Genomic DNA, 16,816 nt, shown 5'->3' on the forward strand with positions numbered 1-16,816 from the left:
TTAAAAAAATTTTCCTAGGTTTCTGTGACTATTTTGAATAGTTAACATAGCCAAAATATTAACTGATATAATAATTTCTCACTATTCTGATTCTATATCCTAATGTATGTGGAGCCACTTGTCTTTATCTTTATATCCTGCCTAATAATAGCTAGCCTATCTACTAAATTCTTATAATATACTAAGAATGCATATAGTATGCCAATAAATTACCCTCCCCCAAAAGAACTCTGAGATAATACCATTATTCCTGTTTTATGGATGAGGAAACTGAGTTTGGAGAAGTTGGGAACTTACCTAAAGTCACACAACTTGCAAAAAAAAACATCAGGTTCTGTCTATGAAGAAAGGCAATTAGTACCTCATCCATCAAATAGTCATAAGACAGACGGGATCATCTGGGTCTTTGTGTTCCACTAAAAGAGGAGTCTTTTTTTTTTTTTAAAGAGAGAGAGAGTGGGCACAAGCAAGGGGAATAGCAGGCAGAGGGAGAAGCAGGCTCCCTGAAGATCAAGGAGCCCAATGCCAGACTTGATCCCAGAACCCTGGGATCATGACCTGAACCAAAGGCAGACACTTAACTGACTGAGCCACCCAGGCGCGCCAAAGAGGAATCTTATTATTGAATATGTAGGTATAAGGCACAAAGCTGGAAGTGAAAGCTAATAAAACTTCAAATGAAATTAGCAAGCTAAAAGAACAGATATCCAAAATTAGCAAAATGAAATTATTATAATGATAGATGTAGTGGCCTAGACTCACCCTTAAAAAAAATTTCATTAAAAAAAATCCATAAAGAATGGGTGGTTGATTTGGGGTGAAGCCTTCTCTCTCAATAATCCTTGGTCATGAGCAGTTTACAACTGTCACTTTGTCAAATATCTTCGGTCATTGGAGCTGCATGGAGTTCATAGCATTCCCCTTATCTATCAACCTAGTAACCCTAGCAGAAATAAAACTGATTTATTTAGCCTGATTTGTTCTTTTGGAACTCATGCTAGATTTTCACTGGAAACTACATGACTCAAGCTTTCCTAAACTATCCATTTAATATATATTCTCGAAAATTTTCCCAAGGATTGAGGTGAAGTTTACTAGTTAGAAATCCCTGAGCTCTATCATTTTCTTCTTTTTAAAAATATCAGAACAACTTTTCTCTGGACTTCTGCCAACTTAACACAGTTTTTCAAAGACAACCAATGGTAAGCTTTATGTTCATGTATCCAAGTACTTTCAGAAACCAGGTTACAACCTGGACCTGTAGTTTGAACAGTTTAAAGTTATTAGTTATAGGTTAGGAAAGGAAAAAAAGTTTTCTTTCTGTAACCTGTTAATTTCAGTTCCCCATTACTAAATAGTGGGCCTCTCTGCCTAATTCTTATTATTCTGAAAATCTAGGAAGGAAGGAAGGAAGGAAGGAAGGAAGGAAGGAAGGAAGGAAGGAAAGAAGAAGGGAAAGAAGGAAGAAAGGAAGGAAAGAGGAGAGAGGAGGGGAGGGGAGGAGAGGAGAGGAGAGGGGAGGAGAGGAGAGGAGAAAAAATGAAAAGAAAGAGAAGGTAGGAGAAGGAGAGGAGGGAGGCCAGGAATAAAAAAATTTTTTTTTTGTTTAGCATCATTTTTCCATTCTCCATTGATTATGAACTTCAAGATACCATAGACAAAGTCTCCCAAGCTTCACATTATTCCTAGATTTCTCAATCAGTTCTTTCTTGTCTTAATTAAACCCAGAGAGTTTCTCTTACCATTTCCATTTAAAACATTAAATTTTCAAAAGAACAAGTCAAGAATTTTCAAAACTACTTTTACTGTAATCCTAAGGACAGAAGATATCTGATTAGTGGAAATCACCTATAAACATTATATCTTGTTTATATACAATACTATGTAGCAGTGAAAGTGCCTTAATTTAGAGAATCTGTTTCAAAATTATCTTAAAAATAGCCAACTTACTCAAAACATGTTTTTACTTCTAAGAACACAGGCGCAGAGCCAAGAAACTAAGAAGTTCTGGTGCTAATAGGAAAGTTAGAAAAGCTATTCACAGAGAAAACATTTGTGATTAGTTAGTACAAGCTTTCCCTTAAAATGTATCTGGCTTTGTTTGCCCTTGTAATGAAGTATTTTCCCATCTTGTCACAAGATTATTTTAGAGCATCTGTTTAAAGGCAACATCAATTTTAACACATCATCTGAGAATGTCTCATATTTGGCATTTGAATGTACCAGAATAGTTGGCCATTTAAAAATACAGTCATGGGGCCCCTGACTGGCTCAGCCAGTAGACCATGTGAGTCTTAATCTTGGGGTTGTGGATTCAAGCCCCATGTTGGGTGTAGAGATTGCTTACAAATAAAAAAAAAAATCTGAAAATACAGCTGATGTCTATTTAAAATCTGAAACACAATGTAAAGGTACTGTTTGAAAAAATATAGTGTTATTTCTTCTTTTCTATGTACCCACTCTAATTTCTTAGGTTCTTCTTTGTCCCCAACCACATCTCCCATTCTCAGTCATCACATTATATCAATTCTCATTTTAATAAGTGATTCTAAATTCGATTTCCAGTCTTCTTTTCTTCCCTAAGGCTTAGGACTCTAAAACAATCTTCTCCTCACTCCACTCTTCTAATAAGCAAGAAATAAGGAAGAGAATCCTGTTGTTTCTAACCTGGAAAGATTTCCTGTGCTGTATCTTCTGGCCCACTACCTTACTTTAGCCCTCTCATAATCTATCACCAAGATAGTAAGAATAGCCTTTAATTGGTCTCCTGCTAAGCAAAATTTTCCCATCCTTATCTAATAACCACACTGCCATATATGATAACTTTCTGATTTTCATCTTGCATTGGATTGCTGTTGCCTTCAAACAAAACTGGCACTCATTGGTATTGGAATCCACAATTGGTCCCCATTGATATCCTGAACCTCATATGACCCACCTCCATGCTCCTACCCCTGGATAAACCATGAATACATCCTCACCTGAAATTGCCATGCTCTTTCACAACAGGCTACTTTTGATTATTCATTTCACTGGGCCTGGAAATTTGTTCTCTTCTCTTCACATGTCTTCTGATTCTTCAAGCCCACTGCAAATATCACTTCCTATATGATTTTATTTTCTTACTCAGATAGAATTAACCATCTACTGCCCTTTGCCTGTAGCAGTGTTCAGTATACTTTTCTTAAATAGTCTCTCTAAAAAAAAGTTAATTACTAACCTTTATCCATGTTTTAACATTGGATTCCATGTGCTTATATTTTTCTCCAGTTGTTTAATGTGTTCAAGCCTAGTCTGCCCAATAGGAAGACAGTACATTCCTAGGGCTGAGGCATCCAAAGATTCATAGCCTGAACTAAATAATAATCTTACACTAAATAAACTGCCTTTACCTCAAAGTTAGTTTCCTGAATTAAAGTTTTTTATAATTTCTGTGTAAAAATACCAAAACTTGATGTAATCTGTTATGTGGTCATTGCTCAGTCTACTTGGAATGTGATTTGAATATGTTAATAATTTGGGGAATTTTTTCCAAGATGATGCATAAGGTGGATGAATATTACAGAGTTGACACAAGAAATTGAAGTAGATCTCATTTAAAGTCACAGTGGAAATCATAAGTTATATGGCTTTCATTAGTTATATAACAAGCAAAAATAAAGCAGAAAAGCAGCTAGTAACCTTCACCATTTTCGAGTTTCCAACATTACCATAGTTTATACCAATTTTAACGATCTCAATAAAATCCTAGCATACTGTATACGCTTCTTATTAATTTGTTTTTTTAAATAATGTGAAGCTAGGTAAATTCTATTCTTTTATAAACTTTATCTAAAGTTTATAGATTTTAATCTTTTTTAAAATCACTGAAAATACTTTAAAATGACTCCTGAGTGGGTTTGGGGGCTTTTCAGTTTCCTTGGTAGAGGTTTATGAGAAATATTGTTTTTAATTACTTAGAATTTTTTATTGTTTAACTTTGGCTGAAAATTAATTTACTAGTTTGCCATCTAACATTTCTAATTAGTCATTTGTAACTTGAAGTATCTGGTTATATAATTACATTGTCCAATATCAACAAATAAAGTTTGTGACCCACTGTAAGAAAACCATTCCAAACAACAAAAAAATCTGTGCAAAGTTGTTCACATCATGATATATACCACAAAGTTTCATAGAACTTCAATTTCTAAAAGTGAATATTAGAAATAATAAACTGAATCTAATATTACAGAGTTTGAATGACTATAGCAAAGTAAAAAATTCTTGTGTGAATTAAATTTTTTAAAAGCAGAATATAAAGTTGTATGTTTATTATGATTACAAATATGTAAAAAAAAGGTTATCTAGAGGCGGATTGCTGGGAAACCTTAAGGAAGAGATTCCAAAATGTCAGTGATGGTTGTGTTTAATTTATCGATTTGGGGAGATAATTTTTCTCCCTTCCTTTATTTCTCAAGGTCTATAAGGTTGTTTCATGATTATTTTAAACTTATAATTAAAAAAAATATTTACAATAATACAAACTCAGTAAACTATTCTATCAAGAAATCTACTTGGAACCTAAATTTACCAATCAGTTTATTACTTTTAGGTACTTAAAGTAACCTAAAATTGTGTTATCTATACAATATTTGTAAAGATACAGATACTGCCAACTCACACATGTTATTTTATTTGCAAAAAACAGTAGACCACCACTATGCCTATTCTGCTTGTTCTCACACTATCTATTCTACTTGTTCTTCAATTTCAATATGTTTTCTTAGGCTCATCTTCAATTCATCACAGATATGGATGGGTGGATGTGTCAAGACCTGGCAAATGGAAAGGATCCAGCTTACCTCTGGATGCATGGCTATACTGATTATTTTAAAAAATCATCTTTTAGGGGCACTTCTATGTGTTTCAGACACAGTGCCAAATATTTAAATTCATTATCCTCCAAGCGGATCTATTAAATGACTTCTATTGTCCCTATTTTATGTATGAGAAAACCAAGTACCACAACATTCAATAGGTAATACTCACATAAAGCTTCTGACTTTGGTAAGGTGCTTGTGTCTTCAACTGTAGCTGTTGTCCTCCGGTCCACAGATCCTCATTCTATCCTTTCTCTATAAGTCCCCTAGTTTTCTGCCAAGGTTTAGCTACAGAAAGTAAGGAAAGTAGTCTGACTACTTAAACAGAATGTCAACCAGTCATCCTGTTTTTTACCTTACCTTCACCCCCACTTTCATAGGTATCTGGTGCCAATAACTTCTGAGCCCATAGGGATCTACAGTGGAAAAAAAATTACTTCCTGAATCTCTTATTGTTTGTTTCAAATTCAGATTTCTTGGGTCTACTAAGTTACCACATACTTCAATATTTCAGTTTTTAAAATACTGAGTTCTTGCTGCTGTTCTTTCCTCTTCTCCTTTTTCTTCCCCTTTTTTTCTCTCTCAATATTCTATTTTGAAATATACACACCTGAAAGTGAATAAAACATATATACACATCTATGGTAAGTAATAAAATGGCTCCCAAAGACATCCATGTCTTAATCACCAAGACCTTTAAATATATTACCTACATGGAAAAAATACAGGTATGATTAATAATCTTAAGGGGTGCCTGGGTAGCTCAGTCACTTAAGTGTCCAACTCTTGGTTTTGGTTCAGGTCATAATATTGCAGTTGTGAGATGGAGCCCTGAGACCAGTTCCTTGATGAGCATGGAACCTACTTGAGATTCTCTCTCGCCTCTCCTTCTGCCTCTCCTTGTCCCCCATCCCTGCTCATGCATGTGCTCTCTCTCTCCCTCTCAAAAAAAAAAAAAATCTGGGTCACCTGGATGGCTCAGTTGGTTAAGCATGCGACTCTTGATTTCATCTCAGGTCATGATATCTCAGGGTCATGAGATCCGAGCCCCACACAGAGCTCCACATGAGCATGGAGCCTAGTTAAGATTCTTTCTCTCCCTCTGCCCCTCCACCCCTCCACTCATCTGCTCTCACTCTCTCTCTCTTTCTCTCTGAAAAGAAGCTCAATATGGGGACTTAATCCTGGATTACCGAATTGGCTCAATGTATCCACAAGGGTTATTACAGGTGGTTATAGAAAGGATGTGACTGCCCGTTGACCTGTGGAAAGGATTCCAGCAATCAGAGGCTCCTCACTTCCTCACTTGTCCTTGCAATGTGCATCCTGCTTGCCTTCCCTGCCCCCAGAAGCTGCCCCAAGGACAGCCTTGAGATAGTGATATGGTGTTGAGACCATCTGAATAACATATATGAGTGAACCCAGTTAAGGCCTGTATATAAACTTTAAAGATTCAATGGGCAGGCATGGATACCTACTTGTTTGTGGCTGCCAAAGTCAAGAATTGTATGTAAGCTCCCATGTTTATTAAAACTGCCACTTACCAGTCTGAAGTGGCCTGCTCCTTTCCTTGGTCTTTCCCCACTCTTTGATTATGGGGATCAATTTCAGATTATACTCAGGAAGCTCCCTAGGAGGTTGCAAACCAAAAAGGTGGGTAAAGTGAAAGAAGAAGGAAAGACAGGAAGTCAGAATGGTATATGAGAAGCTGCTTCTGCTTTGAAGATGGAGTAAGGGAACTAGGAGCCAAGGAATGCCAGTGGCCTCTAGAAGTTGGAAAGGGGAAGAAATAAATCTTCCCTTAGAGTCTTCAAAAAGTAATGTAGTACTGTTGACTCCTTAATTTTTGCTTAGTGAGACCTGTGTTGGACTTCTAACTCACAGAACTATAAGAAAATAAATATGTGGGTTTTTTTTTAAGATTTTATTTATTTATTTAGAGAGCACATGCTAGCAGGTGGAGAGGAAGAGGGAAAGGGAGCTAGAGAATCTCAAGCAGACTGCACTGAGTGTGAAGCCCAGTGTGGGTTTTGTCACAGGGCTCGATCTCATGGCCCTGAGATTATGACCTTGAGATCATGACCTGGGCCGAGAGTCAGATGCTTAACCAACTGAGCCACCCAGGTGCCTCATAAATTTGTGTTGTTTAAAGTCACTATGTTTCTGGTAATTGTTAAAGTGGTATTAGTAGACAAGCACAGCATAATATAAAAATAATTAAAAGTTAATACCCATGCAACCATCATCAAAAAATAAAACACTGCCTGGCCCTTAGCAGCAGCTGTCCCCTCTTCCCCTGGCACATGTCCTTTCTGCACTATAACCCCTTTGTACTAAATGTAACTACTGTCTTGATATTTATGTAATACTATTCTTTGTTTTTCTTCATATTTTTACATCCCATGAATGCATACAAAAAATATGCTTTAGTTTTGCTTGATATTTTCAGTATAATAAAGATGTATGCATTGTGTCTTTTTACTTTAGCTCAACATTATTTCTATATGATTCATGCACATTGCTGTGTATAATTCTAGTCATTGTACCTTATTTTTTTATTAAAGCCTATTTTATCTGATATAATTATGGTTATACCAGCTTTCTTTTGGTAGTGCTTCTGTGCTATTTAATTTTCCATCCTTTTCAAATTTTCTGTACCCTTATGTTTTACATTTATCTCTTTTAAATAGCATATAGATAGGCTTTTAAAGCAATCTGGTAATCATTGTCTTTTAACTGGCATTTAGTCCATTTATACTTTATGTAATAAATGATAGATTTAAATTTAAATCTACCATTTTGTTTTGTGATTTCTATTTGTTATCTGTTTTTTTTCCCCCTCTATCTCTCTTTCTTGCCTTTTTTGGGTAGAGGAGCAGATTACTGAGTATTTTTTATCATTCCATCTTTTTTCTTCTACTAGTTTGAAAAGTATACACTTTTGTTTTTATTCTTTTTCTTGTTGCATCCTTAACTTATTCAAGTTTGGAGTCTCCGAATAAAATAACAGATATATCAGTGGTTAAAAATGCTCCTGGCAAACTTTACAGATCAAATGGACATCATCTGATCTTAGCCTCACTAAATGCAAGTCAACCAGACATATTCTTGTGGTGTGATGAAGTGTAAGGCACACAGTCTCACCTGTACAATAATATTACTGATAAACCAGGCCACTGAATTGTATTCCTGTGGACTGAACTGTGTACCTCCAAGTTCACATGGTGAAGCCCTAATTCCCAGTGTGATATTTGGAGATGTAGCCTTTGGGAGGTAACTTCGTTTAAATGAGGGAGGGCCTTACAATGGGATTAGTGCTGTTTTAATGAGACACCAGAGATTTGTTCTACCTCTCTCCATTTGTGTCCACAAAGAAGAGGTCATGTGAGCACACAGAGGGATGGTGGCCACCTATAAACCAAGAGAAGAGGTCTCAGGATGAAACCTCTTTCCAGCAATTTCTTGGACTTCCAAGCCTCCAGAACTGTGAGAAAAATAAATGTCTATTGTTTAAGCTACCCTATCTATGGTATTTTGTTATGGCAACTCAAGCAGACTAAGAATAGATCTAGTCAAACTAATCAAGCGTCTAGGTCTAATTACTAGTTTACAGGAAATTTGGGGGAGAAAAGAAAAATTTAAGTAGTAACCACCCAAATCTAGAAAACAGCCTATTTGATAGGACAAATACTCATTTTCTTCAACAACTCAATAGAAGGAAAAAGTAGGATTTTGGTGGGGGTGGGTGGGTGAAAGACACTGTTACAGAATGAGAGACAAAACCAAATGTGATGTGTGGGCTTTGTTTGGATTCTGAGTCTAATAAACCAACTGTAAAAGTTCATGTGGAAGATAACATGGAAAATATGAATGTGAACTGGGTATTAGATGTTATTAAGGAATTATTATTATTTTGTTAAATATGATAGTCACAAGGGATTGAATTTTTTAAAAAAAGGTCTTTAGGGGCACCAGGGTGGCTCAGTCAGTTTGATGTCTGATTCTTGATTTCAGCTCAGGTTGTGATCTCAGGATTGTGGGATCATGCCCAGCCCGGGGCCTGCTTGGGATTCTGTTTCTCCTTCTCCCTCTGCCCCTTCCCCCACTCACTCTCCCTCTCTCTCAAAAACAAAACAAAACAAAACAAAAAAGTCTTTATGAGGGCACCTGGCTGGCTTGGTCCGGGGAACATGCAACTCTTGATCTCAGTGTTGTGAGTTTGAGTACCATGTTGGGTGTACAGATTATGTAAATAAATAAATATTTTTTAAAAATTAAAAAAATAAAAGACACACACACACAAAGGTCTTAATCATTAAAGATACATATTGAAATATTTATAAGTAGAATGACATAATGTCTGTGATTAGCCATAAAATACAGTCTACTCCAGCAAAAAGAAAATAAAGGTGTAGGACAGATGAAGGAAGATTGTTAAAATGTTAATTCGTGGAGCTAAATGATCCATACTAAGGAATTCACCAAACTATTATTCCTATATGATTGAAATTTTTGTGCATGATTTTAAAAACCTATAATGAAATATTTTAAAAATCTAGCATTAACCAATAACTCTATTCTCTTACCAGAAAATAACTTCTGGGATTCTATTAGTTTCTTATTATTGCTATAAAAGATCACCACAAATTTAGCAGCTTAAAACAACACAAACCAACCATCTTACAATTTTGAGATCTGAAGTCCTAAAGTCGAGAAGTCTGCAAATCAGCAAGGATGTATTTCTTTTGGAGGCTCTAGAAAAGAACCCATTTCCTTACTTTTTATAGTTTCTGGAGGCCACCTGCATTTCTTTGTTTATAGTCTCTTTGCATCTTCAAGGCCAGTAGGATAGAATCTTCAAATATCTACCCATATCTGTCTCTTTCTCTCTTCCTCTCTGTCTCTCCGTCTGTCTTTTTCTCTCCCTCTTTTCTCTCTCTACTCTCTTATCTCCTTTTATGACTAAGACCTTCCTGTCTCCCGGTTCTAACTTTTGTGATTATATTGGGCCCATGCAAATAACCCAAGATAAGCTTCCTGTCTCAAGATCCTTAACTTAATCACATCTGTGAGGTCCATTTTGCCAGATAAGGTATCCTATTCACAAGTTTAGAGAATTAGGATGTGGACATCTTTGAGAGGCCATTATTTGGCCTACTATAGGGATTTGTATACTATAGTTGATTTATTTTAATTCTACATATGTTTCAAGACCCAAAAAAGAGAGAGGGAAGAATAGACACAACTGATGTGAAAGAAGTTCAGAGTTGGGAAAATTGACTTACTTCATCACATATTTTATTTAGGTATTTATAATTTGCCTTTAAGGATGCATTTCACAATTTGATTTCCTTCTTGATTTGACATCTATAAAAGATCATATCTAAAAAGCAGAAATATATAGAGAAAAATTTTTAAAGAAAATAAAAATTGTCCATAATTTTACTACCCAAACATAACAAATTTGGGAGAATTTATTTTTAGCCTTTTATTTTCACTTTTTTTAAACAGTGAGATTATAGGGGCACCTGGGTGGCTCAGTCAGTTAAGCATCTGCCTTTGGCTCAGGTCATGATCTCAGGGTCCTGGGATCAAGCCCCATGTCAGGCTCCCTACTCAATAGGGAGTCTGCTTCTCCCTCTGCCACTCCTCCCCCTGCTCATGCTCACTCTCTCTCTCTCTCTCAAATAAATAAATAAATAAATAAAATCTTCAAAAAAATAGTGAGATTATATATTATAAAAATATTTGGATCTTTTTGCACTTACATAACCCTATGTAATGACCATTTACTTCTATCATGGAATATTTTCAAAAATGTCATTAATATCTTTGTGTTATCCTCTTGGTGGGATATGACATAATTTATAAAACTATCAGCATATTTTGAATGTATTTATTGTCTTAAGAGTGAATACTAGAAATAGCATTATTGATTCAAGAAGTATAAACACTTTTTTATGGTCTCGAGGTATAGCAACAAATTGCCCTCTTGAAATCTTTGGTCTTTTCTGATTATAATTTTAAAACAGACCCAGAAAATAAAGTTATTGTCTATTATTTTCTTACAGTTCAGTGATATTAGCAGCTTCTTTCTAACTTGTTTTGTTTATCCTACTTCTCACATTTTCTTTTATTTTTCTCTTTCCCCTCTTTCATCTCTTGAGCATATTCATAGACAGCAACCAGGATGGGGATAAACAAAAAATAGGTTTTTTAGATGATCAAGACTTACCGTAACCTTCTATAATGGAGAAAAGAGATTTAGAATAATGAATGAATGGATCAAATAATTAATAATTATTAAAATCTAATCAAATGTTAACTGTAGCTTAAAGTATTGAATCCAGAAAAAAATAAAAATTTTTGGGGCGCCTGGGTGGCACAGCGGTTAAGCATCTGCCTTCGGCTCAGGGCGTGATCCCAGCGTTCTGGGATCGAGCCCCACATCAGGCTCTTCTGCTATGAGCCTGCTTCTTCCTCTCCCACTCCCCCTGCTTGTGTTCCCTCTCTTGCTGGCTGTCTCTATCTCTGTCAAATAAATAAAAAATCTTTAAAAAAATTTTTTTACGAAATTAGACACATTATTTATGTCTTTTAGCAATGCTGTTTATTTTTGCTTTCCTAGATTTCCCCTTTGACCTCACTCTGTATAACAAATACTCAAATATATATTCAGGATTAGTTCTAAGGAATTTATAGTGGTCAAAGATTTTAGACTTTCAACATTACAAAAATCTAAGGATTACTAAGAAAGGCAGCATGGGCCAGTGACAAGAGCTATGATCTCTGAGTCAGAAGTTGAATTTATTACTAAGGGCTGAATGACCTCAAAGGGATCATTTTAAATCCACAGTGTTATAATTTCTCAATCTATAAAATGAGGATAATATAGGATAGATATACCTAACATGAATATAATGATGATAACATTGTAATTTATTTCAATTAGATTCACAAATCTTTACTGAGTGGACTTTCATATCTAGATATGAAAGCATTGTTCTAGATATAATAAAAAAGATTGCATGGTCCTAACTTCATGGAATTCATCAAAGTCTAATAACAATGGTGACTCAAAAAAGAATGATGAATGTTACAAAAGGAACTGTCAGGGCTGTTGGGCAAACTGTAGAGCAAGGGAATTAACTGATGGAGGGAATCTCCTGAGGAGATGAGAGCCTAAGGCCAGGGAGAGGGAATAATAAAAAGAACTAGTTTCTTTATGAGTTAACAATCTGGCTGTTTACAGGAATAAAAACAGAAAGCAGAACATGATTTGTTGACTTTCAGAGTGTTTAAACAAATTAGTTGCCAACATTTAAGAACTTCAAGATTACAGAAAAAAAAAAAAGAAACTTCCAGGTTCCTTGAAAAATGAGAGGATCTAATACATGGCAGCAACCCACTGAACCAAGGAGCATCTACTTTCACTTAAGTAGGTGCCCTCCAATTTGTCATAGAGACCACCCTCCTTACTCTCTTACAGCTGACCAATTTTAATTAATCTGCCCCTGCTTATATTTGGGTTTTCAGTATCTGATCTAGAAACAAGACTGTACATTGAAGAGCAGAAGTAATTCCTGTGTACCTGGAGTGCAGAGACAAAGAGGAATCAGACTGGAAGCCTGAAGCTGCATTGGTTAAGTTTGTGCCAGATTGGAGCAGGCCTGGTATGGTCAATGGATAAAACTGGAGTCCTGGGGTGCCTGGGTGGCTTAGTGGGTTAAGCATCAGATTTCAGCTCAGGTCATGATCTCAGGGCTCTGGGATCAAGCCCTGCATCTGGCTCCCTGCTTAGCAGGGGAGCCTGCTTCTCCCTCTCCCTCTGCCCCTCCCCCCACTGGAATGTGCTCGCGCGCTCTCTCTCTCTCTCTCTCTCTCTCTCTCTCTCTCGCCCTCTCTCAAATAAATAAATAAAATCTTTAAAAAACAAACAAACAAATATTGAACGGTCTTGAGCAGGGAAATTACACCCCCATACTGGAGTTTTTTTTAAAAGTTCTCTGGATGCAGAGTGAAAAAGGGATGTAAAAAGTGCCTTGAAACCTGAAGACTAGAAAGTATCAATTATTTTGTCAAGTTTCTGATGAAAACTAAGGATGAATTTCAAATTTTGTGCAGACTGGGTCTAGTCTGATTAAAAAAAAAGTCATTGTGACTCCTTAGCTTTTTCTAAAGACAATAAAATAAAAGTTAGTCATATCTTGAAAAAAACATGGACTAAAATTATTCTAACATGAAGGGGAAAAAAAACTTGCATAAAAAGTGAAAAACCAGATGATAAAACCTGAGTGATAAAAGAAAACTTTCCCGTATGTTACAGAAAAGTCTTCCCCTTACTCAATACAGTACATCCTAGTATTATTCAAATAAACTTAAACTCATACAGACACACCGAAAAAGTTATAACTCAGAATGACCCATGGGGCTTATTTCCTGTTAGACTCTATCCCTTGTTCTGCTCTCGAATTTTATTTGAATACATTTCAGCAATGATTCATTTTGTCAGTCTGCCAGAAGTCTTTCCTACTGAGCGAGTGGCATGTACTTCACGTACTTCAGCAGGAACACAACTGAGAGTTTACTCAGAATGCTTCCAAATACCTTATTTGCTAATTCAAAAATAAGTCATACTATTTTTTTTATTGGTAATATGCCTCTGTGAGACTAAATATCATATGACAAACAGTGAAAGTTAAAGCAGCAATAGAACATGATCTAGGGATGACCTTGACCTATATTTTGGGGACAGGGTCTCCTTCAGGGAGGCTAACTGCCTGGAATCTATGTGGAACCTGTGTCTGGTGTTCAGTGTAAGCCACCACCTCCCTGCACCAGTGGGTACCATGCTATGTCTGACAGTATGACACACACTCCTTTTTTGGTAATTCTTGTGCCCTAATATATTAGCAAGATTTTAGTCAAGACCATCATTTCATTATTATATTCTCACCTACTCCTTGTCACCCTCATCTTCACCTCAAGACTCCAGTTAGAAGTCTATGAATTGCTGAAGTAAAGTAATAATAATACTAATAATAATAACTAATATTTATTGAGTCATTATGTGTCTGAGAATGTTCTAAGTGCTTTGTACATACCAATTCATTTTTAAAAAAAAATTTTTTTAAAGATTTTATTTATTCTTTTGAGAGAGACAGAGAGAGCACAAGCAGGGGGACAGACAGATGGAAAGGGAGAAGCAGCCTCCCTGCTGAGCTGGGAGCCCAACGTGGGGCTCAATCCCAGGACCTGGAGATCATGACCTGAGCTGAAAGAAGCCGCTTAACCATCTGAGCCACCCAGGTGCCCCCATATCAATTCATTTAATCCTCACAACCACCCTATCAGATAAGTAGGGAAGTTATCCCTTTTACAAATAAGGAAACTGGGTTATATAGTGGTAAAGTCATAACTTGAACCTTGGTCATTAAACACCACACTCTAGCTCTAGAGTCCATACTTTTTCAACCTCTTTTTTACAAACATTCTGTTGTACTCTGATTCACCTTTTTTCTGTAATGTTTAGCACTATATTGGATGTGCTCTCTTCTGGAAGGCTTCTAGGCTCCTCATGGACATATCCTATCAGTCTATAAGTCCCACCAGATGTAGCTAGATAGCAGTGGCCCCAACTTAGGTTCAAGCTCGGATCCCTACTTTCCCCAACTCCTGGGTAACAGCCACTCACAGATCTTCCTTGGTCTTTCCTTCATCTCCATCAAGTTCAATTGACAACTTGATTTTTTGCTTCTACTTACTGCCCTTTTGGAGATAGCATTTCTTCTTCAGCTGGGGATGAGCAAATAAAGAATCCTCTCTCTTCTCTGAGTCAGAAACAAGAAACAGCAGGAAACTTTCTCCACACAAGCATACTTACAGAAGCTTGTTTGGCAGCAAGGACCATGGGTTCCTAAGATCCAACTTTTCCAGCTGCAACTATTGTCTCCTAGAGAGAGCTGATTAAGCCAAATCTAGAGTCATTTCTTGAACTGTCTTCCTTAACCCTCTCACTTCCATACAAGCAGCACATTTAAATTGTTCTTGAGGCCATCCATTTCTCTCCATATTCATCCTCATTAATTTTGTAAAGGCAAAATTATCTCTCACCTGAATCACTGAAAATGTGTTACCTGGTTTCCCAGATTTCCCTGCTTCGCCATTCCATTTCATTTTTCGCACTCTAGCTAAAGAATCTTTGCAAAATGAAAACTTACTCCATTTATTTCCATGCTCAAAGTCCTTCAGTGACTCGTCATTACTCTTAGAACAAATAAAAAATTTCCAACACTAATTACCTAGCCTTCATTTATCTTTCCAGACTCATCTTTCATCATCTGTCCCAACCGTGGCCCTACATTCTCTTCCATTCCATCGCTTGTAACTTCTCTTTGTTTTGCTGAGGTAATATATTTTTTTTTGCCTACTGGTGTTTGCACATCTTTTCTCCCACACTTCTCACTGTCCCTTCTCCTTTGTCAGTCTAGCCTACCTATGTTTTGCGTGCTTCTATATCTCCCTTTACTTCCTCATTGTGTTCATGGCTGGTTGCATTTTCATTGCTATTGTTTGTACAGTTTGTATCTCTGGCTAAACTGTAAGTGATGCAGGAACAGGAACTATTTTACTTTTATTACTAGTGTGTCCCCAACACCTATTACAGTGCTGGCAAATAATAGGCCCTTGGTAATCATTTATCGAATGAATGAACATATGAGTAATCTGCTACATTACAGGTTAAATAGGTTTCCATGGATCTGTTTGAGAGCTAAACTTTCAAATTTACTTCTGGAATAGTTTGTTAATAATTTGGGGTTTTGATCCATTTTATCCATTTGTTCATTTAGAAGTAGAATGTATTTTTACATAATCATCTCTTCCTTTCATTACTAATGACTGCTTCTAAATTTCCTATATTTGTTATTTGATTAGGAATATAGAATGAAACCATGGTCCAAGGTAGAGAAGTTAGAAATGGCAACAAGAACTAGAAAGATTGGAAAATAGAAAAATAAAATGGTATTTATAGAGTGTTGCCAAATTACCTGGTATTTATTGAGTGCCTAACAAGCACAGAGCTTGGCACTTAGGAGGCACTCCGAAAATACAGGTTGACTTTCTTAATGAATGAAGCAACTTTAGAGAGTAGTTTTATCCTAATGTCCCTGATAGAGAAGGATGCTGATAGCAGTGCAGATACCTCTCTGCCTACAAATCAAGACTAAGCATTGACTTTACAATTTTTCTTTCTCGTTCTCATGTGGAATAAGTGTTTTGTGGGATCTGCCTCCTACAGAATTACAAGCTGTGGATAGGACAGGTGCTTGAGGTATTGTGAGTCTTACAGAAATTTTGGAAGTTCTCTTAGTGTCTTTCTGGCAGGAGGAGTGGTTGTGGATAGAGTTAGCTGTAGCCAGAGCTGGGAGCTAGGAGTAGTAGGCAGCCAAGAGGGTCTCTGTTGTCCTGAGAACCTGAGGGCAAATGCTGGCAGCAGCACTGCTATTGGGATACTGAACCTTAGGCCAACAATGAAGTATTGAGTTGAACCTTAACTCTCAGGTGATCTAGGATCCTTAGAGGAAACTAAAATAATCTTTAACTGTGGGAACCCAATGGGTATCAGCAGAAGCACAATGCAAATCCTCTCTGTTGGAACTGCTGCCTAATTTAGACCCAATGAAATGCCACATAGTTAGATAAGGCAATTTGATCAAAATTAAGGGTTAGAAAGAAAAGAGCAGTTAACATTATTACAATCAGTAAAAACAAAAAGAACAGATTTAGACTCCTAAGACTTCCTGCACAGACTTGTAAGAGGATAGACTTATAAGTTTTGAGCAAACATATATGGAACATTTAAAGAAATAAAGAATTCTATCACAAAGATAACCAATTAAAAGCTATGAACCCATATATTTGAGGGGAAGTGAAACATCTAAAAATGAAAATAT

At 36.4% G+C, this 16,816-nt stretch overlaps 1 long non-coding RNA gene across 4 annotated transcripts in view; it reads right to left on the bottom strand.

Moving 5' to 3' along the window:
• Positions 1-16,816, bottom strand: part of LOC105240029 — a 180,196-nt gene that overhangs the window by 70,616 nt on the left and 92,764 nt on the right. For 3 of the 4 annotated variants that reach the window (XR_004627272.1, XR_004627271.1, XR_004627269.1), the window contains one exon: positions 5,032-5,150. The exons of the other annotated variant lie outside the window; for it this stretch is intronic. This is a non-coding gene — a long non-coding RNA (uncharacterized LOC105240029). The remainder of the gene's footprint in view (positions 1-5,031; positions 5,151-16,816) is intronic. 4 annotated transcript variants of the gene reach the window in all.

The sequence above is a fragment of the Ailuropoda melanoleuca genome, chromosome 8 (genome assembly GCF_002007445.2).
Source record: "Ailuropoda melanoleuca isolate Jingjing chromosome 8, ASM200744v2, whole genome shotgun sequence".
Taxonomy (NCBI): Eukaryota; Metazoa; Chordata; class Mammalia; order Carnivora; family Ursidae; genus Ailuropoda; species Ailuropoda melanoleuca.